Here is a 24,463-nt window from a genome sequence, read left to right as displayed (position 1 = left end):
AAGAGTTCACAAAGCTGATGTAAAAGAAAATGCTGAAAGTGCCTCTGAGAAGTTTAGAAAAAGTATAGTTCAACTTTAGAGAGAATTTTTTTTTTTTTCAAAAAGTATGCTTCAAAAACATGATCTTTGAAATACAGTGAATAATATATCCATGTTCTGCAGTTGGCCATCAGGTTTGCAGGTTTTACAGGTCTACATGGATGTGAAAGCAAGAGCCTGACCTATGCCTGCTTCTTTAAAGGAATAGTTTGACATTTTGTGAAATATGTTTAGATGAGAAGATTGAGAGGATCAATACCACTCTCATGATCTGTCCATTGCACATAAGGCTACAGCCAGCAGCGGGTTAGCTTAGCTTAACAGAAGACTGGAAACACGGGGAAACAACTGGTCTGGCTCTTTTAAAAGGTCACAAAATCCTTGTAGCAGTAACTCTGAAGCACTCTAATTAACTCACTACATCACGTTTGTTTAAACTGTACAAAAGCCAGAGTGTACCAACAACAATTTTAATGCCATTTGACTGCTCTTAGTATGTATGACTACTTAATTCGTTAATTAAGTGGTTAATTAGTGCACTTTAGAAGTGCTGGTTGGTAGATTTTATAATCACTGGACAGAACCAGGCTAGCTGTTTAACCCTGTTTCCACTGTTTGGGCAAAGCTAATTTAATCAGCTGCTGTCTATGAGCTTACATTTAACAGACGCACATAAGAATAACATTGATGTTATAATCTAATTCTTCGCCAGAAAGTGCATTTCATCAAATGTCACACTTTTTTTTTTATAATGAGACTGGGATTTTACACGTCAAACTCTGTTTGCAGGTCTTGGGGAGTACTACTGAAAATGTGAAAAGAGTTGTATAAAGTCTTTTGTGGCTAGCAGCACTATTAGCATAATGAACCTGAAACTCTGACTTTTGGTGGTTGAGATGCAGTTTCTTTTGACAAGGAAAAAGAATGTACAGAACAAAAAATACAACGTCTCTCATTAGTCTGACAGTATTATAGAAATTCAGTGCTAAATCACTGGAGTACTTGCCTGGGGCCAACTCATACAACCAATTTGAGACCCCAAACCTGATAACCCCTGATACTTTAATTCAGTTATAACTTCCTCAAATATGCTTGATTTCGACACACATATGAGGGTTTCTTAAAATAAGTGTTCTAATATGTCATGTCATCATCTGCCACTTATCTGGGTCCAGGCCCAGGTCGCGGGGGCAGCCCACCCAATTCACAATGCACCGAAGGGCTATGGCACCTCCACAGGTGGTGAGCCCATGGCAGGTGGTGCCACCCGGAGTGGGATTCAAACCCACGGCCCTGAGAGGTTGAGTCTCGTGCTCTACCAACTGAGCTAACCAGGCAGCTATGTTCTAATATTTTAGAATATAATATCTGATACTATCTCATGGTTTATATGTTAGGTCTGCACAGAATAAGGCGTGGCAGCCCACCGGCACAAAACACATGTGGCTTATGATAGCACATAAGCCATTCCTCCTTTCAGTAAGTGATTTGTGGCAGTAACACAAACTGTAGCCAACTACCAGCACATGGCGCTACAGTGTCTCATAATAATAAACCATCTGCTGTACCTGTTAGTCAATATCATCTCATCTTGGCCTTTTCCCAATATGGCAACACAGAACTTCTTTCCCATCTTAACTCTACAGGTCAAACTGGTAGAATCCAGAACAGTATGTACAGGCGGCCTTGTGGGTCACACGAGGACAAATGTTCACACTATGAAGAAGAATTCCCCAAATCACTGGGGAACTTGAGATGCTCCCCTTTAGCAAGTTTTTACTTAATTTCATCCTTTGCTGACTGTTACCTTGCCAGGCTAATGCAACACATCACTCTCACTTTCTGGTCCCCTGCCTTGCATTGCAGGTTGCAGGTTGCTGACTTGCAGCACATGGAAGCAGGTGAAGTGGACAGGAGTCAAATATTATACACAACAACATGGTCTGAACCCAACCTGAAACTTGATCCTTGTGTGGGCATGTATAAATCTATATCGCACCATTTGCACAAAACCAATTAAATCACTGGGTCCACTGCTCTTTTTTAACACATCCACCAATGGTAAAGGGAATACTTGGCAAGCACTAAAACATCCCTACTGTGAATCTTCTAATCACTCACCACATACCGTAGTCACCTCTACGTAGTGCGGATGTGCCTGCATTTTAGAAGTAACCTAAAAGATTTATTCTAATGATTTTCATCGGTGAAGAGCATAGCAGTTTGGTGTGAAAATGAGCAGTGAAAATGTAGTGAGAATATGGTTTTAAGCAGGAATATCCATTATGAATACATCTGATTTGGGGAAATGCAATTGTGGAGCTCTACATCTGGGAAGCACACATATAAACCAGACAATGGTAGTGGAAAAAAAAGTTGAAAACAATATGGACATGGGCAGAGGCGGTGAAAGCCAGGGGCAAGAAAAAGGTTAATATGACAAAAACCTGCAGAGAGGTACAGCTACAGGCAGTGTAATTAAATTGAATAAGTGGTGGATGGGGAGACTGTTGGTTAGATTAAAGCTAGTATGAGGTATTTTAAATTGGTTGCCAAGTATCCACTGCTAAATTTGAGCGGACAGCAGATATCTAAACCACATCATTTCAACAAGGAATGCTGGCATCTATTGTACCTACAGTTCCATTTCTTTCCCAACACGAGGAGAGCACTCCCCTGAATATGAGAGGACAGGATCCTGAATTAGATATGGAGAATTAATAATTGATGGCACCACAGTCGCACACAGACACACATGCCCAACACGCACACTCACACACCCGCATACAGCATCTACAAGTATTAAGGCTCTGCATCCAAAAGGTCAAGAGGGAGCAGAGGTTTTCTCCTTGTCAGTTACTTATGGTCAAATTAAATATTGAGTTTCTCAGAGGGAGAAGGCTCGATATTCGGCTTACTGCAGACTGAATTGGCCACTCTAAAAGAAATGATGTAAGCACAGAGAAATAGCCCTTCTGCGTGATGACTAATGATAAAGAGACCCACATATAAAATCAATTTGAAGATTTAAAATTGTCAATAAGCTACATTAGTGAGCAGAAAATAAAATAAGCTCATGAAAAGGTCAAATATGTTTTAAATATGGAGTCTCAGAGCAGACCGTCACCTGCATGTGACGAATGCCGCTCCAAGGCTTCAGGTTTATCCGTCATACACATAATAAATCCCTCCACCTGGTCAGCGTATGTTTGGAGTGGGTGTGATTTAGGTGGCCATGGTTTACCCAGCTCTGCATATAATATCTTGCCTTAAAGAGCTTTACGTACACCAAAGAAATCCAGAGAGAGAAGCCCCTGTCTCTCATCCTTGTCATCTCAGCCGGGACGAGGTGTGACTGATTGCGCAGACTTGATCGACTACTTTGCATGACGTACAATCAGATAAAATGGCCATCACTTGGGCTCTATCACACCATAAATCACCATTGAGATATGGAGGAATATGTATTCTCTTTGTCTATAAATCATGGTTATCCCTCATCTAAGAGTCAATTATCTAACTCTCAACAAATGGCTTGGCAATAACCTTGAAGACAGGGGATACATATCGGGGAGGCAAGCTTGCAGGTTGTTGAATCTTGTCTATTTTGTAACGACTGACCACAACACTGCATTATTTAAAAGCTGTTGGATTTGTTGGAAGATGGATTTATGGAGATTTGAAAATGTTCAGAAAAAGTTTTATTTGATATGACCTATCAAACTCTGATGATTTACTGGCTGCATGTTTGCCTGGGTGAGAAATTTATGTCAGTTTTGATAAGTAAATGGGTACTTTTTCATCCTAAAGCTCTTGTAATGATGGCACAGTGTTTTATATTCTCAGTAGGGACTTTGTAAAGGAACAACTTCATTACATGAAGGCATCCAGTGATCAGAAGCCACCCTTGGATGTTGATCTGTACTTCAAAGACAAACAAGTCTTGTTTTGTAATTCAACGTCATCTCTTGTTAGTGCAGTACAGAAAAGGAACAAGGCATATCACAGTATATGTTCTATTTCTATGTCTTTGTGATCCTTATAATTGCAAGCATATGAAAGGGGTCACAGGAAAAGAGACTGTCTTTGTTCTGTTACACCACATTTGTTTCATTTGAACTTCCCAGTATATGCATGTTACAGCACGAGCCCACTGACAGTCCCTGGCAATAATTGGGTGCTTTAGGCTCAGTAACTTCACACAGGCAGAGATCCAATGTAACAAGCTCTGATGCAAAAAGAGAAAAAAAAAAAAACCACAGTCAACAAAGTCAACAGGGATAGCTGGAGTTGCCCCCACACACAATTACTGTTCTCTAGCCATAAATATTTAGTTGCATTCATTGTATTCATTGCAAAGGCAAGCTTTCCGGGCTCTGTGTATCCATGTTAGTGTATTTGATATTTAAATTGTTTCTGTTTTTAAGTATTTACTTTGCAGGGCATCTTTAAGAGTTGCAGTTTCAGCCTTGGGCACAAATGGATGAAGAAAGCCAAAGCAGAACAGTAACTTGTCATGACTTTAATCACGAGTGAGCACTGTGGGTTACACTGTAAAACAACTGCAAGGGCTCATAATGTAGCATTCAGCACATCTTCCTGGTGCCTTTGTTTTGAGAGATTATCAGCTGACAACTTTCTACTCACAGCAGATTCTACATTCTAGCTCATCAGTTAAACACACAGGTAAGTTTGGAGAGAGGATGATGAAATGAAAGATTTTCAGTTCCCACTCCCTAAATGTTGGTGGAGGATTGTTTAGGTTTAACAATAAAGTCTACTGCATGGTTGCTTGAAAATCTTGGAGAATGTCACCTCTGCAAGCTTTTATTCCCATCTCTAAGACCTGGTAGTTTAGAGGACTGCCTGTACTCTTTCCTTTCACTCTTTCCTTCTCTCTCTCTCTCTCTCTCTCTCTCTCTCTCTCTCTCTCCTACTGTCACTCTGTCTCCTTGAGCCCATTTCCACATTTCTCTAACTGTCCCACTGCTTCTGGTAAATGGACCTCTGCACAGGAAATTCTCAGCTCTTTCCAAGGCAGGTTTGCTCTCCAGATAAAATCTCACTGCCCGTTCCTGGGTGCTGACCTCTTCTTTGCCATAAGGGATGTTTATCAGTGATTGCAGGGCACTGATTCAGTGTTGAGGTCACTCTCTTCCCATCTCCACCTTGTGTCCATTTTCTCTCCATCTACTGCAAATTGAAAAGAGATTTCTGCAGCTTGCTTATTGTTGTGAACAGCCAACTGCTGTCAGTGACCTTCCAAACAATTAGGAAAACCTACAATTACTTGTGTTCCTCCAGATGTTTAACTCGGTATTGTGTGACTGGGAATACATGTAAGTATACAGGGCAATTACGCATGCAGGCAGAGTTTTGGAGGAACAGGACAGAGCGTGAAGTAGGCTGGCGTGCAGGTTGCAAATGCATGGTGGCCACCTTGAGAGAAGACTGAGAGAAGGTGGGAAGTAGAAGAGAGAAGGAGCAGGAGTAGATGTGTTGTGCATCAGTGAGGTGAGAAATTGCAAGAGCTGCACAGATGGCATGCTCTCACCTTCATCAGTCTTATGTGCCCTGGCACCGATGCCACATGACATGACCTACTGAACGCATCCTTCATGTCTTCATCTAATTGGTTGCTGTTATTTTTCATATTTAGCATTTTCTGTTCTTGTCTGTTAGGTCTTGATCATCATAGTTTGCTGTAAATTAGGTCCTCTTTATGAGGTATTAAGTATTGCATAGAGACTAGGATTTTATGAGTCATGCACAAGTTTGTGCACAAGTTTGTGCATGACTCACTCTGACTCCCCATGCACAAATGCATTTGACACACGCATTTGTAAGCTTAGAATATACCTCCAATAATAGAAAATAAAATGACTAATGTGGAAAGAACTGATATTAGCTGCAACCTTTTTTTTTAAATCATAAATACTTTCCATCCTACTAAATAAATAAATAAACGGAAAATTTATTTCTAATAAAAACAAAAATAATGATGTGCAATTCAATTAGGGCACTTTTCCCCTCAAGCTTCCGTCTTTCTAATAAATAGACCAAACGCTTTGCTTTATTATTTAACATTTACAGCATCTGTTGAACCTTTTGTTGTCTTACAAAATGGTGAAACAGCGCCAGTTAGGTTGTGTGGTGAAAGGTTGCTAATGCACTGCCTGAGGCAAACCTGCAGAAGCGAAGCTAGGTGAAGTTGTCATTCCTTCGTTACAAACGTAACGTCTCTGCCATTCAGTGAAACTTGAATATGAAGGACTCTGGTAAAAAAAAAAATGTGAGTGGAAGTTGCTACACCTTTGCCCGTGAAAGCACAGGAGAATAGAGTCGCAGCGTTATTCAAATGAAGTATTTGGGAGATTTAGCAAGTTTTAGTACTACTGAAGATGCTAGCTGACGTGCTTCATCATGGAATCCGCTAGCTTAGCTGAGGCTAAACCAAAACAGGACTGGCCTTGTTAAAAATAAATAAATAAATAAAAAATGACGAAGTCTCAACACACGGAGGAAAAAGTCAACACTTGGCCAAATTATGGAGTTTTCTGTGGCGGAAGATCTCAACTTTACTTCAACAATATTTGGATAAAATCGTTACTCAAAGCTGGGCCACCAGTTAGAGAGATGGACTTATTTTGATACTGGTAAGTGAACCATGTGTATATACATGTATGAAGGCTGTTTGTTTTCTATAGGTAGGAGGGGACCATAAGTCATGTACTTGAGACGTGTGCTTTGATGTGAATGTAAACTTTGCTAGCAGCAAATGTTGTGTGGTTATGCTGATCTGTACTTAATATCAAGTAGTTTAATCCAGTCTATATTTTAAGAAGACATGTTATATATCAGATCTGTGTAAGTCATGTGTCAGTAGGACATGTTCATCCATGTTTCATTTTGATCGGAACATAAATATAGTGTCTAAAGTTAACTTTGATTAAGCTTCAGTCCCATTTTTTTTATTTTTCTCCTGATCAAATAACTGATTGATCGACTAATTGTTTCAACTCTTATTTAAATGCATAGTCTTTACTCTGTTATGTCAAAAATGTAGGCATCACGATAACCATGCATAGGCAACAGTATATGAGAGAACATATGAGTGATACAGAATAAATTAATCATTTAGAAATAAAGATAATGGATTATGTCTTAGGATAAGGTGCATGATTTCACTGAAGTGACTTATGATTATTGTTTTTATTATTATTGTTGGATTATGATAATCCAATGATAGTATGGGCTGTTTGTTAAAGTTTTACTTAAATTAAAATTCCATTCAAGGAACCCCCTAAGCAGTAAATATAGGATTCACCGTCCTATATTTACACCACAGTTAAAACCCAGAGGGTTGAACAAATAGATAAATAAATAAAAACTCCCCTATCATCCCTCCTGTCCAAACAAACAGACAGTAGACACTATCTACAATGTATCTACAATGCAGAGGGAGCCATAGATTGGCCCATCTCGCTCTCTCTCCTCTCCTTTCCTCACTCTCCTTTCTCCTCAGGAGGAGAACAGATGCGTAGGCTGCACTAAAGCAGCAGCTGATTGTGTTTGTGATGTTTATCGCTCCCCTAGCTGCCGAAGATTTACAGTAAATATCTCTTTTATTGCTCACACCGGGCACCGCATTTACACCGGTGCACCACTTCCCCTCCTATATACCTTTGGTCACCCACAGTCAACTCAAGGCCGGGAACCACAGCTTGTCGCTTCTGCCATATGCAGTGCTGTCTTTAAACGAGGCCTCCTGCATGTGCACCATATCATTAATTGCAGGATCTAGTGACTCGTAAAACCCTGTTCATTGTAAACGTACCCAGCAGTAAATAAAGCAGCTTTTTATTAGTTTTTGTCCCAAACAAACAAACTTTGAGGTAAACATCAGGGTGAAAGTGTTAAATCTTGACGTTGTTATTCCTCATTGTGAGTGTTTAAGGATGATCTGTGGAACAAAAGGGAACCATTGCCAACATTTATCCACTTCCTTCAAAAGCAGAATGCATTTGAAATGGTGTTATTTGTATTCAGGGGAGGAGTGAACTTTAACCACAGTTTGCACATGAAAATGAAATCTTGCATTCAGTCGTGGCTTTTGTAAACTAACACGGAGGTCTGGAGAACATAATGTACGCGTGTGTGTGAAAGGGCAAGTGATCTCGTTTAGAATACAAGTGTATATAATTTTTTATCCCTTATTACAATGTGGGCGTATATGTAGTTGTTATTTCTATTTCTATATTTGGTAGTCACATGTTTTGAACTTAAGTCAATACAATGATACAATGCAGTGGTATACTTTGAGAGTATAAATTACACCCATGTGTTGCATCACATTGAAATCTTTTGTCTCTAGAATATTAAAACACATTTGTGTTCAAGCCGTTGAAATACAGTATCTTAGGATGCTATCTGGGAAAGTGGAGCGATTGTGGATTATGTGGTGAAATCAAGGTGCTCAGCTTCCTCTTGGCATCTGTTCAAGATAGATTTCTTTTTGTGGATCACCCATGTTTTCATTTCATGCTTGTGGCCACGCTTCCATTTCACCATTACCCTCTCAGTCAGTCAGTTATCATACCTCATGGAGCACAGGGGGATGAGTTGGGGGTGGGGGCAGAGGGTGGAGGTGGGTAGTTGTTCACATAAAGGTGAATGATACGGAAACTATCCATCCCGAGTGGAAGAGAAATGGTCGGATTTGTTGATGGAGAAAAGGATGTAAGGTGATGGAGGGGTGATGGAGGGATGAAGTGATAAAAGAATGCAAGTTGGAAGAAGGAGGATGTGATGGAACGGTGGCCTCCTGGAGTCCAGGTCAACCGCTGAACTCTAAAAGCACCCATTTGATCATGACATGTCAAGGATGTGAGTAGAGAGAGAGCCGGGGGAAAGGAGAGCCAGGGAGAAAGATGGCACAACAGCCAGAAAAAATGCTCATCGTTTGGCACCAGATTGAGTGATCCATTTCAGGAACTGGGGAGCACATATAAATGTGTGTGTGTGTCTGTGTGTGTTTGTTACCTCCATTTCATGCACTGTCTCGCACCCATCACTCCTTATGGGTAGGTGGTGTATTGCTTAGCCCGTGGATTTGACGGACGGCACATCAGTGAGCCGCATCGATCTGAGGGGTTTGGTGGGAGGAGGAGAGGGAGGTGGTGGTGGGGGGCTGGAGTTTGGTTGTCACAGACAGAGAGATGGAGGATAGTATCAGGCATGCAATCTCACAGCCAGGGACCCTGGCGTGGAGGGATAGGTCGGAGCCATCCATCTCTCTGCATTACCCTTAGCCGCAAGGACATTAAGCCAGAGGGATAAAGGTCTGTCTGGGGGTGTTTAGAGCTACGCGTGGTTATCTCTCTGCAGGGACCACAAGGCTAGAAGCCAGCGTTACACCCAGGCAGATGGGCACTTTCTCTGCTTTGAAGTCTGTCAAAGTATAGGAGGCGGAGAGGGCGAGTGCATGGCTACAAGGCTTTTATGGGCTTTTCTCAGTTTCTGTGTGCTCTCTTGTCCCTACTTTTATGCTCAAATAATTCAAGTGTATTTAAGATCAAGTGTATTTTGTAATGGTTTAAAATGTCCTTCTTAAGAGAAGGAGAATAACAAGCTATTGAACTAAAGGGCTAGGATCATGTGAAATCCAACATGTATTAAACATTTTATCTTCTATCCTACTTTATGACTTTAGAGTGAAAAATGAGTGGTGGTGGATTAGCACTTTTAAATCCATGATATAATACCCGACATTCTCTGCAGACTGATTGCTGCTTGATTAGACAGTCAGTCAGTAAGACAGTCTAGTCAAAATGAACATTTTAGAGTTGGAGAGGGAGTAAAAGGAGGGGAAAGAAGATGGTGGAGAGAGGGTGAAGCTTTAAGTCCGCTTTGTCACATTTAATCGAAAGTAAGTCTAATTCTGACAGCATTAAAGGAGCAATAAATAAGATTTTTAGTTTAAACATTCAGAAATGAACTATCAACCGAATGTGAATAAATAACAGTTTTGATGTTATGTCAAAGACTGTGTGTGTTTCAGAAACTAAGTTAGCGGAAGTTAGATTAGTTCAAGCTGACATTACCTCAGCAAAACACTGAAGTGCTCTAATTTAAGGTCATACCACACTAAGAATAAAATAAAAAGTAAATGTGAATAATAGTTTTATATCTTTTATGTCTTTGTTTCAGTTGTAGCTGACATTTTGCCCTCAGTCAAATGTAACCCACTGTAAGGTCCAATAGTACAGACTTAAAAAACTTAGCCATAAAAGCAAGTTCTCATGAGCAGGTTTGACTTTGAGCCTTGTCTGTGGGGAACAGTCTTGAAAGTAATGAGTGCTCTGAATATTTTATCTGACAACAGAAAAGCATGAAGAATGGAATTCAGGTTGATGGACTTACTGTGGAGAGACTGTTAGTGCAACATGTCTTCACCCTGTATGTAGCAGAAAAGTCATATGACCTCTATTCTACAACTCCCATCTGTAGTTTCAAAGTAAAAAAAACAAAAGAAACAAAAAAAGACAATAAAAAAAAAACAACTGTAGACATTCAGCTTTTCCCAGCAGACATAAAGACTGTGTAGACAAACGAGTAAGAGAGTAAGACTGTGTTGTGTCCCTGTCACAAATGAGTCTGAGGCCAGTCTGGTGTGATAAGAGAGAGATAAAAAGGAGTGCTGATGGGGCCTTTGAGGACCGTCTAAATGAGACGAGGATACGAGTGTGATATGCACAGTGCTTTTCACTCTGAAAGCCTGTCTGCCAGCCCTCTCTGCCTGGCTGGACACTCCCCTGGCACCATGGTGTTTGACTCCTCCGATCAATATTTCATGCTATCAGGCTCAGTCATTACTGATTAGTAGACACACATATACACACACACCATAGAGCTGCCCGCAAACACTTCCGCAAAGGCTTGTGTATCCAAAAGAAAGGCAAGGAGAAATGAGAGGCTTTAAGAATAAGAACTGTCAACTGTGTTTTAATATCTGTGAAAAGCAAACTCACTGCTAGCCCAGTTAGTTGCACTTTGCTGTTTCTTAGACTTCAGCATGACAAACCTCCCCAATGTCACTGCTTACAGAGGATGTCGAGACATCCACAATAACTGCCAGATGTTGATTCTATGTTAATTGCGATTATAAAAGTTACAATGGGGCAGAGGCAGCAGATGACCCTTTTTATTTACCTATCAATAAAAAAAACGTCAGCATAAAATCGACATCATGTGGTGTGATTGGGTTACTGAGATGTACTGTTAAGCAAAACATAATGTATTGAGCAGATTGAATTTCTTTTAAAGGCCCAGCTGGTAACAAATGAGTTCAGGAGACTGTTAGGGAAACATCAGCTTCCTTTTTATAAGTTGGTGTCTGTCATATTTGCTATGCAATGGGTTGTGTGTATCACATAGATATATATATATATATATATATATTTTTTTTTTTTTTTTTTTTAAATCCAATTCAAAACACTTGTTTTATGGTTCGGTCTGACTTACCTATCAGCCGTGCACAACATCCTTTTCACAGCATCATCTCCACCAAATGAGGATGACAGTCTCTCCCCTGACTCTCTTTCTCTCTGATACACAAGCAAGCGCCCCCACATGCAAATGTGCAAGTACTCTCTGCATTCATTCACATACACAAGTTACATGCACGCACTGTGAGACCAATGAGTGTAACAGCAGCCCATCCATTGCATTTCATGGTGAATTCGGCTGGCTGTGAATGCAGTGTCTGTCTGTGCCTGTAAGTACTTTATGTGCAGTTTTGTTTTTTTGTTTTTTGTCCTTGCAGCAAGTTCGTGTGTATGCCTGCTGGGTGTGTTTACTTACATCGCACTGTCTCAGTGTGCATATGTACACACAGCTGCCTCTGTAACACAGCTCGGCTCTGTGTGATCCAAAGGGAGCCTCGGAGCTTTGATATACTTTCATAGCAACACAAGGGGATAGTGGGGCTGTCAAGAGACCCCGACAAAGCCAGCACCAGACCCTCTTGGTAGGTGGATGTGTTGTTGGAATTGAGCAGACAGCCGCTGCTGAAACAAACACCATCCTTAAAACTGTGTGTGTGTTTGTACGTGTGCATATTCATGCACCAATTCTAGTGTTTGCCCTCACAGCAGCAAGGATCTCTGCCATGTCAATAACAATGAGAGCAGCCAAGATTTTAATGGGAATATAATCTCCTGCTTATTTGTTCTTTCTTTGGCACTCAATGTATTTAGCTTGCCTGCTGTGATTCGGTGCGTGGAGAGGCAAGAGATGAAAAAGGGAGCTGAATTTGATCAACTGAAGGACAGCTTATTAGTGGAAAAAAGAAGGGCAGCAAGGAAGGAGAACGGAAATATGGATAATATGGAAGAAAGGGAAGGAAATGGCACAGAAGGAGGCAAGGATATAACATATCTAAGCAAAGAGCTGGATTAAAAAAAGTGTTTCCACACATAAAGTCCTGACGTTGTACTTCATCCTATTCCATACCTTCCATCCCTACCTCTCCAACTATGCTTTTATTATGGCATCACACCCTTCCTCTTCAAGCACTCTTATGACACACAGACACACACACACCCACACAAACACCCACACTCACAACTAGAACCAATGATCCTTTCCTTGGCCTCTGCAAGACCAAAGACCTCTCTGCTAGGAGATAACGAGTTCCCCTAGAAGAGTGAGTGAGACAGGCTAGAAGTGAGATACAGAGAGATGAGGCCACTGATAGGAGGGAGAGAAATAACACTCAGCAGTGCATGACTCCCCCTACTCTTCCAGTGACTAATAATGCTGTCCTTAAGGTGGCAAGGGGTGTTCTTCCTTCAGTTTGTCTTCCTCCCTTTCTGCCTATACCCAAGGATACACCCAGCTGTCCGGTGCCAGCATGGGTGTGTTTGTGTTTGGTGGTAATTGTTCCCATCAGGGGAAGTCTTGTAGCAGTGGCACTCAAAATTAAATCATGAAATGAATGAAAAAAAAATGTTATTATTATAGATTATTTATGTGCCCTCTAGATGTAGTTTATTGAATTAACTGTTTCACTGCAGTAGCACAGTTGTTAGCGTAAGTGAACTTTTATCTATATATAAACGTTAAGATATAATGCTCTTCCTCTTACTGAATATATACAGCAGCGAACCTCTGCTTCACCATGTCATATTTCTTCAGCAATGGACTCCAGCTCATAAAAACTATGCGTCAACTGTGACACATGTTATAAAATCTGAAGTAATCAATAATGTCATCTCTGTGTATATAGGGCAAAATCAGTTTGGGTATCTGAAGTGTCATCCTCAGCTCTGATAGCTGACTGAGCTGCAGTGATGCTGCTGATTGAGGCTCCCTGGAGGCACAGAGAGGAATATAAAACTTATCTGTGTGTGTGTGGTTTTTCTGTCATCAATTGACATCACAATACAAGAAGAAGTAAACTAGCTTCAGTGATAGAGAGAACACTGTGAGATATTATAAACACAATAGGTTTATCAGCCCTTCTTTTAAGAGGAACCTTTGTTGACACCTGATGTCCTGGCAGGTGCAATATGAGAGCTCTGCTAACAGATGAGAGTGGAACAGAAATGGGGTGAAACTGTAATTTTCCACTCACAGCTGAGACAGGATGTTTCAGATATGTTCCATTGCTTTTAACGTTAATATAGGGCCGGGGCGAGCAGTTTGAGGCTGTACGATGCAGCTGAACAGAATTAGAAAAGATCCAGCCTGCTGGGAGGAGGCATGTGTAAGAACGGATGTGGGAACAAACAGCTTTTAGGTGTTTGAAATTGTAAATGTTCACACTGTGCTTCAGAAATACATTAAATCACAGGCAGGCAATAAGTTAAGTTGTAACTTCTGAAATAATAAAAAGCACTCTTCCCTTTGATTGCACAGTCAAGAGCCTGGTGTAGTAAAACCTTGATCTGAGTTGTATTTGAGGTCACAGCATCCCATAATTCTCTTCTTTCAGGGAACTGCTATACTTTAGGGGTAAATGGGTATGTCTATAATTAGTCCTTGAAGGCGAATAAACTTAGTAACTTGTCAATATTGCGCCAATATTAATCTTCTCCCATTGTCCTTAAGTTTGATTTTATATACTTCCTACCATTGTTCTCAGTTCTCTAACACACACTTCGTCAAGCCGCCGTACTCCACCTCACCATCCACCCATCTCTGTTTTCATGGGGTCAAGCCTTGGGTAACACCCTCGAGAACACAGTTTTCTTTAGTCTTTGTTAAGATGTTTTTTTTTCCTGCTCTAAAATTATCTGCACTTCTGATAGAGCAGGTCCAAGGGAAATCACATTCTGTGGATTAGTTTCAAATCCCCCACCCGTCCCCACTCCTCAGGCAATAAAAATTACATAGATCAGCCAGATGGTAGCACTTGAAGAAAAAGTGTCTAAAAACCTAGACAAGGTGACCATTTTTATTACATTAACACAGCCTATCCTTGGCGTTGGCCAACATTCAGTGTCACTCTTAAGCTTTGGGGGGTTGTTGAGAAATTCAGGGTCAAAGTCACAGATGCCTAGAGGCACGAATCCACACCTCTGCCAATTTATAGTGTTTCCAAAAACTTTTAACTCCTAATGGAGCTCAGAGAGACAATGCCGAGAGCTACAGGTGGTCCGTTCTTGGTAGCAGAATTGTAGGTATTGTGTTTTTGGGGTCACTCTAAACACTAATAGTGAGGGGTTAGGTATTGAGAAACTGTAGCAGACAGAACGGGCTCAGAGGGACACTTTGACCCTACCAACTGCAAGAGTGCCTTTCAGATTTACTGGACTGATGGAATTGGATAAAGTAGCATCTCTACCCAAATTCTTGATCATGCCAGACTCATCAGCATGTACCTTCTTGGGTTAAAAGTAGAACTGCTTTTAGCACTTTAAAGGAGAATCTGAGGAATATATTTAGTATATAATGCGTCTTGCTTTCAATTTAATCTTTAAACTTTCTCAGTAGCAGAGCTTCTTTCCACACAGAACTGTTACACTTATGCCCTGTAGATCAAATGCAGCAGCACCTGGGAAGTCTTTGCACCGTGAGAACCTCGGGTAATGATATTTTTGCATTTAGTTCACTTATTGCATCTAAATTAAATTTGGGAAGTGTAAGGGAGCACAGGAAACTGAGAATATAAACTGCTTTTACTGAGCTCTGAGTGGTGTACGTAGTTGTTCACAGTATTTCCGCAAGCAATCATTCATTTTAATTAGGTAACTAAAGAGCCTTAATGAGCTTTAATGTTGTGAATGGCTCTGCTGGCTTGTGCACCTCTCAGCTGTCATGCAAGCATGGGGCAAGGTTTATCTCCCACTTCAAACTGTTTATGTCACCTTCAGAGAGTTACCATATTCATATTTTAATTTCACAATGTCCTGAAAGGGTAAATCAGCACTGAGTTAAAAAGAAAATGCTGCTCTGCCGCTTTCTATTAATGCTTTTACACGTGCACTGCAACCCTGAATTTACCTAGACATTACCCAGGGGAGCTGTATATGAGAATGCAAATGTCCAAATCAGTTGGTCCCGACATTAAATGGACTTTACCCTGCCAGCTCCCTGGTACAAAGCCTGTGTCTGATTGAGCCTGTGTGTGAATTGAGCAGGTCATTGTCCGGGGAATTCATGCTGAGCGAGTGGGCGTATCGTTGATGTTCCCATCATGCAATTCGCACGAATCCGGAACAATAGTAATATCTGAGAGTAGTGAAGAAGGGTCGTACAAGGATGCCAGCAAAAATTACTGGAGAGATGACACCGAAATTGTCAGACGCATTTGAGAAATGGCAAGAGACTCAGTTGTTTATGACCAGATTACAAACCCGCTACGTGTGTGATTTCCCATTTCTTTCTGAGTCTGACATGGACGATCTGCTGTTGTGTGCTACATGTGTGAAAGGTCAGTTCTGGACAATGTCCAGACCTGATTCTCTGGACATTATCTGGAGTTCATATGAGAAAATTACTTATGAGTTAGAAACAGGAGGCGTTTTTGCTTTGAATGCTGATAGGAACACCTCCTGTAGCAGTAGTAACAGGGATGTGACCAAAAGTGGAACATGCTTATTTCTGGTTCAGTCCTCAGGAAACACTTCAGCTTCATTTTATTGCCCTTTGTAATTCAGTGCTGATTTTCTCTTAAACCACTGGAGAAGACGGTGCGTCTCTACACTGTTCTTTGCTAGTAGAAAGCTGGTATACTATAATGTACTGTGCTCATATTGTATGATATAATTCGATGTGTCTTTCTCCAGCTGAATCTGAAACACACCCAGTCTCATTTAAAGCCACATATACTTGGTAAAGGTTAAGCCAGGCTTAGGCTACAGGAGTTTTAAAATACTAACCTATTTAGAAATGAGGTTGCATCACACATGCATAAGGAGAAACTTAACAGATGTTCTTCTCTCTGATCTCAAACATGCACACTCTACAAGCTTTGACAATAATGGCGCATCACATACTACAGGATATTATTGAGATCATCATACCAGAGGCAACAACAGCCTGCTATAATGTTAGTAATACTTTGCAGCAAGAAAAAACAAAAGCAGAAGGCTAAACGGGTCTGGATATATATATATATATATTTTTTTTTTTTTTTTGGGAGATGCAGTCAGCACAGGTTGTCTATTATTTTGTGAGAACCTGAGGTGAGATTTTAACTGTCAGTTTTAATATCTGTCAATAATAGCATGAAAGCTAAAATCACGAGCTACAATGTTTGCCTTTGCTTGTCATTTAGTGGCTATAGTGAAAGTAATGACATATGACACATCATAATCGTAATCATCCATATTTTAACTCCTAAATATCAATATTAATGCTGTCATCCCAATGAATCTACAAGCAGTTCAGGAGGGTTAAGACTGCATCTGTAAACCCTTCACATTACCCCATAATCTGGACCAAACATCTGTAGCGTCCACAGTCCCAGACTTACAGGCCCAAAACTCTTTAATCATTTTCCATAGTGTAGGATCTGTGATCATAACACAGATTGGGGTTAAATTGCCAAATGTAATTGGCCCACTTCCACTTGATTTAAATAGCTGTCATCACAGGACTTTAATATAAAATTAAAATGTTGTGTTATTTGTATAAGGTCGTCTTTGATGTTAACACAGAATCAAATTGTAACTTTTAATGGGGTGACAGAGAGCAGCCAGGGACCAGAGCGCCTGCTGCTGCTGCTTATAAATCTTTGGCTGGACTGCAGTTTTCCTTGGGCACAGTATGTCATGCTTTAGCAACCTATTTCTATTTTAAACTGAGACGGTCCCTGCCCTCATCTGAGCTGTTTCAGCATCATGGTAAATTGACTCAACATATGCAGCTATTTAAAGCGATGGCATTTTAAATGGTCCCTATGTTCAACTTAAAGTAGTTTTGTAACTTCTGTTCCTTCCTGTTGCTTTCAGGGAACAGAGAGCAGCGTTCTCTGATGGGATTGCTCCCCTTTCCCATCTTATATTTAAGTCTGATACTGTGTCTGTTATCATCAATGCTCTGTAAAGTGATTCACTGCAGGGCTTTTATATTGAAACAGCAAAAAGATGTGTTAACTTTGTCACTGAGGGGAAGTGACTGATTGCAAACCCTTTGTTAGGAGTAACCTGTCTACATCCAGGCTGGAACATTTCTGGAAGTGTTTTTGTTTAGATGTGCAAGGGAGGAAGGGACATTAATAAGATGCAGTCACAAGTGAAGTGGTGATGTTCTTTATGTGATGGAAATTCAAAGTAAGCGACTCATTTCAGGTGCTAAGTAAAGCAAATGAGGTGAAATTTTTCAGGGCTAGTTTTATTCACACTGGAGACCTGCGCTTCCATAGCAACTACCGCAGTCTGCCGCAGACTACTACTGCTGGTTTCAAAGCTTTATGGGTAATGGTAGCATTTGAGGTATTTTTAGCTACAATATTTAGACTTGAAATCCCTCAAAATGAGGCTCTGTTGTAATCTAGTGAAGAATTTTTGCTCTGTATGAATGATCCGAGATTATGGTAAAATGCGTTAGTGCAGCCTCCTGCTGACTGCCCTGCTCTGATTGTGGTCATTTCAGGATGAAGTAATATTCCCACACAAAGCAAAATGGGCTTGTGGTGATTTGACTACACACACACACACACACACACACAGACATACTTAGGTCCCTTTTAATCCATGAACTAACATGGCCCCTTATGTGTAGACATTTATCCTGAATTTACAAATGAGTGTCCTTAGTTTGACAACTTGTCCTCACAGGTAGGGTAAAAATATTTTAGATCACATTAGCAACAGGATTTTTTTTTCCTGTCTTTTTTCTGTTTTCAGTTGTTCTGCAAATAAACTTGTCAATCAAACTTCCACATTTATAGCTTGCAACCATGATTATATGCTATATTCCTTTTTTGTGTGTGAATTTTATTATGCAAATGAAGACGAGCCAAAAAAACATATATATGGTACAGAACTTTTCTTATATTAGAATATATATGTTTCATGCACTAAGTACTTGCATGTGCATGGGACATTGTTTTAGATTGGGGGAGGATTAGGGGAGGACGATATACAAGCATAACTCTGAAGGGAGGAAAAAAGGAAAAGAAAAGCTTTAGACCCATATGTATTTAGTTGAGCTATTGAGACTCGTCTCCCTTTCAAATAGTTTGATCTTGGCTGTGTTCTCGGCACTGTACGTGATGTGCTGTCTTGATCTGAGAAGGGTTTTGTTAATAAAAGAGGAAGTGCTGTGTCTCCACAGGCCTTTGATACTAGCTGAAGGCAACTCCTTTTCCTGGTTGAAGTATTAATAATATAGAGGAAGATTCAAGTGGAGAGGGAGCATTTGTGTCACTGCCAAACCTCTGAGGAGATCTGTGGTGATACCACCCACTGTAAAGCAACCTTACTTACCGTACCCCTGTCGCCAGTCAGCGCCAGTCTGGACCTCCATCTCTCTCGCTCTGCTCTCAGAGCGTTTTTAAGTTATAAACTGTGTAGAACTCTAAGACGACCATATTGGAAATTGCCCATTTGCTTTAGTTATTGCATTTAATGTAGGACAGAGATGTGTTTTATTTCCTGTTGTTTTCTACTATCCCACAGTTGTTGGATATAAGGCAAATGTTTGTTCTTTGTACATTTTCTCTTGAGATTAGATTTGTAAATATTTGAAAATTGGACTGTGATTTCACAAGTCAGACCAGCATTAGGTAAAAAGGTATTACAAATACTGGCATTTATCCTAAAGTTCATATCTTTCAATTATATGCATATGCAATATTGACTTTAGCAGTGTTTGGATTTGCTAAATAGGGTCAAACAGAGGATTTGAAAGGTTAGATCGTAATTATTTGCAAAATACCAAGTGACTGACTTAATAATGATGTTTGTACATCAAAGCCATTTGGTCTAGTTGTTATTCACATGTCCTAAACTGTGTTTATTGTAGGGGACAAGAGGGAAAAGTCATTTTAATTAGGCTGATGTGCTGTTAGGCAACAGTTTGTGTACAGATCAGCACTGTGGGAGATTTAAACTGTTTCACTAAAACTCAGCAATACAGACCACCGCAGAGTATGTTCAGTTCTCTCAAAAATGTGACCTGGGACCCCTGAAGTTTAGATTTAATTTCATGTTCCCCTTTGCCTCCAGAAAGCCACCTCCCAGCCTGCTGCAACCCAGAGTTCATGCTTCTGAAATCAAAGGCAGACACAGTAGAGGAGTTTTCTGGGTCACCTTATTCTATTTTTTTCGACTTCATTTTTTAATTGTTGATGATCACGTAACCTGATTTGAGTCAACCAGTGTATGGTGGTGATGTGTTTGATTTAAAAAAAATAAATAAATGAATGTTCTTCTGGCAGGGCACCAGTTGCTAATGTCTTGTTAGCGAGAATGTGAAGGTAGATTTTCTCTTTACAGAGAAAAGAAAATATTTCAATGTTTTTATGAGTTGTATTTGTTAGAGGTGTTACACTGAGCAAAGAGGGGAGGAAAATGTCTCTTTCCCTTTAACGAACTGCTATTACTGAATCTTTTCTGGGAAGTTTTTTTTATACCAGTGTACTAGAAGGTTATCTTTATCTTTTTCATACATAGTATGAATGTGGATGTATACTATGTGAGCATAAGGTTTTTTTCTGCCTCTTTTGAATGCTTGCTTTGTGTATCTGTTGAACCTTGTGTCTGAGCTGCAAACAGGGAGGGAATGAGTAACTGAAATACAGAAGAAAATACAGAAGAATTTCTTGGCTGGGGCTTTGCTAAACCAAAAGCTGGCAATATGTCACACATCCTGTGAGAGTTTGCATGTGTTTCATCTGTGTGTGTGAGTGTGTGTGTGCTTTTGTGAGTGTGCTTTTGTGAGTGTGCAGGTGTACACCTTGCATGTGCTGGATACTGGTGCATGCCAAATCACAGTGTTGTACCAGTGTAGCTGTGTTGTACAGGCTCTCTGATATGCCAGTCATGGATGAGATAGTTCGAGACTTCAAAGTGGCTGAAAGTAGCTCAGAGTCAGCCTCAGTCTTTAGGCAGGCAGGTTCAGGTTTACCTGACAAGCCTCTTAAAACACTTAATCCTGTTAATTCACAATGTAAGTCTGTTTGCTGCACAGTTTTCATCCACAACTAGGAGCTCAGCCCCTACTGAGTTTGTCTGAGACAAGTTAAGCTGGAAAGTCTTCACAAGGAACATTACCTGTGTGTCTGTGCCTGTGCATACCGGCATACCAGACGCTGGGACCTCAAAGATTATTTTTGGACAGGCATATTTTTAGATGATTAGACTTTGTGTGCTTTTTAATTTGGCTGTTCAATGACACAGTGACTGAGGTTAAAGTGTAAGCTGTCAGATTTGCAATGAGTTTTTTAAGCCATGCGAGATGAATAATTATAAATAGTGACGCAATGATCTGATAATGTTTACATCTATGTGCATGTACCGCGTCTTGGGGTCAGGAGTGTGTTGGTAGACCCGTACATTTTTCTAGAAGGAGAGCTAGCATAGCTTGTGGGTAAAATTTGAATGTGTTTTGTGCGCTGCGGTTTAATTCATCAGGTTTTCACTAGTTTGTGACTTAGTTGTAATTCAGTGTTTATGTTTTTGTTCTCATTTGACGCAGTTGTATTGATTGATACTGGAATTTTAATTCCTGACCAACTTGTTTCATGAATTGAAAGCGCAACACTTGAATAGTAATTCCTGACCTGGTACTTGATTATTTATTATTTTAAAAATAAATAATTCAGTACATTATTGTACATTTTCATTTTGTTTCGAAAAGTTAGGAAAGCAATGTTTAAGTCATGCCTGATTTTTACTCAGTCTCTTCCACACAGTGATGCATGCAACTTATTAATTAAACACTGGTAATGGATCAGTACTTGGTATGAGCCGATACCCAAAGCCCCAATATCAGTCTTAGTATCAGGACTGAAAACAGCCAGTCGTCATAGCTTCCATTCTTGTAACTCTACATTTGTTTGAACACAAGATTCAGCTAAAAAAATAACTCTTGTCTTTTGTCTTTGGTGTTTTTCTTATATTAAAAAAAAATTAGCAGGAAATAAGAAACAAGATACTATGTCTGGTTTCAGCTTGAATTTTACATGCTTTATACACCGTAGATGCTATAGAATCAACTCTTTATCCCTTCACCAACTATTTTTCCTGTTAAATTGGAACTAATTATATACTTAATTTGGCAGAACTATTTATAAACCAAACTAATGTAAGTCTGTTCGTTGATTTTAAATGTACCTCCGGACATATTTTCTTTACTCAATTTTGCCCAAGATGCAGCTCCCCTCTCTCCACCAAGGGTATTTCTTAACTGTATCACAGCTGCCCCTGCCTTGAGTTATGGCGCTCGGTGATTCATTGAGCGATTCTGATGAGGTTATGAGCGAGCCAAGGACAAAGTTATCTCTCCTCTGCCCAACAGAAACACTGAGTTTATTAGCCTTCGAAGCAATAGACCTCTTTTTTTTTTTTTTATCTAATCCTTCGTTCCCGTACCTCAACTAGCCACTTTATACACTACATGCATTGGTTGGAGGAATACACAACGTTGTAGGGAGACAGGAAGAGGAAAAAAAAATGAAAAGAGGAAAAATCCATTACACTGCTGCCTTGACTCGTGGAGCCTATATAGTGTAATTCATCCTGAAGCTTGTTCAACTCGAAATGGCCCTATTTACAGAGTTCCATTACAACAATAAGAGGGAAAAGAGAGAGAGAGAGAGAGAGTGAGAGAGAGGGACTGTGCGCTGGTGTGTGTGTGTGTTTCTGTATTTGCCATTCTTGGGGAATCATGTCCAGGGTGCGTAATTGAATGACTGGAACGGCGTACCTCTCCATCCTCCATCATTCCACCTGAACCCAGGGCAGAGAGGAAGAGACAGAGGAAGAATCTTACATGCGAGCTGGAGGCTGATGGATGGATGGATGCAACATAATGACACATCCCCAATCTGTCTGTAGTGGTTGTTTGGTATCCAAACACACACCAGTGCCTTTACTACCTTCAACAATTAATTCTAAATAACAAAATAGGTATTTGTCATTGATTCCAAACCTTTATGAGATGTGTTTTCTGATGTAGCACCCAAGTGGTTAAGGGACAGTACAGGCGTGGTACAGTTTTACTATCCTACACAGAGTCTGTCCTATATTATTCCCCCTGTCAACCTTTACCTCCTGGGTTACAATTACTGCACATTGTCCAGTCTCAGTAGACTCATGTCTGGCAGGTTGATGTATTTTCAAATACCCTTCTGTGGCCTGGGCTGAAGGGTCTTCAGAGGAGAGAGTGAGGATGCTGGTCTGGACAAAATATGAATTGTGGGTGCTTTGTTTATTGGTGGAGGTCAATCATTTGTACCTTCAGGCCAAACTGTTGTTTCTAAATGACCTCAAATCTAGTTTGCCATTTCTGTACTGCAATTTTCTATTACCGAAAACCTACACAGATATATCTGCAATAAGCTAATGTAATGGTTGAACTGATTAGAGTTAATCAGTTTAACCATTATAAATTCTAGCTTTTCATCACGGGCAGTGTAGTTGCCAAGGTTTTGTGCGACAAAAGCATATATGGGACTAAAAGGGAGATGTCTCCTACTTCATGAATTTTGGAAATTATTTTATAAAATGTATATCTTTTTATGAAGATACAATATTGAATTGGTGAACTTTTTTTTTTTTTAAATTTGGGATACAAGCAGAAAGCAATAGAACTGTCTTATTTTTCTTCCTCCTTTTAAGTTAGTATCTTAGATCTGGAAATATGGTGAAACATGAGCAGTTAGACAATCAGACAGGAGATAAAGGAGCCACCAGCTTTATTTGGAGCTCAAACCAAATATGAGCGCACCAGTTATGTCAGTTACATTCCCTCATTGCACAGGAGGGCTGTAGGGTAGACCAGTGCTTTCAATGACCACAGATACAAAAATAAGACTTCTGTTGAAATAAACCGTAGCTGTCCTTTAGGGTGAAATTGCATTTGTGTTGGGTGGTCCCACAGTAGAGGCCTCAGGTGAATGCATAGAAAGTGCAAAGCTACTGTACATCATCACTTTGTTAATGACAAAATATTTTTACTAATTACCTTTTTTCTGTGTCGAAGACAAGACGTTGATTAAATGATACTGACGCTGTTAAACACAAACTGACTAAATATCCATACAATATTTTTGTAAAATGAAGTTCAAAAATAAAACCTTTAGCAAAGTCAGTCTCTGTTCTTGTTAACAGAAAAAGAGGATAAAAAATTACAAACTTTTTCAAACAATGATATAATCCAAATATCCATCTGTTACTGGATGGCTGCACAGGAATCATCTTCCTGGTGACTGCACACTAGCAGCGCACCTACTAATTCAGCACCTTTCATAAAAATACACTTTTAAAAACAATATTAAATTTAAATGATAAACAGCACAGAGCTGACAAGTTAAAATTACAGCAACAACTAACAAATGAGGACAGAGACTCAAAAAACAAGAACGAAAGTTCCAAACAGACGAGGAAATAAAAAGCAATAAATAAAATGGTGCAGCTATTCAGACAGGCTAACCAAAAGCCTGTCTGAATACAAACGTTTTCAGCTGCTCCATAAAGATGTCACAGGAGTCTAGGGATCGCAACGATAAGAGGAGAGTGTTCCATAAATAAGGTGCAACAGCTTGAAAAGCACGGTCACCTCGGGTTTTATAGCGGGTTCGAGGGACGGTCAGTAATTTTTGTTCAGCAGACCTAAGAGTCAGATTGGCGGTACAAGGGAGGAGCAGGTCAGCTATATACTGGGGTGTTTGACCATGCAAGGCTGTAAAGGTTAGCATCGGTGTTTTTAAATTGATGCGGACTTTATTTGGAAGCCAGTGCAGAGACAA

Source organism: Toxotes jaculatrix, chromosome 13, assembly GCF_017976425.1.
Source record: "Toxotes jaculatrix isolate fToxJac2 chromosome 13, fToxJac2.pri, whole genome shotgun sequence".
NCBI classification, from domain to species: Eukaryota; Metazoa; Chordata; class Actinopteri; family Toxotidae; genus Toxotes; species Toxotes jaculatrix.
This window is presented reverse-complemented; position numbering follows the sequence as displayed.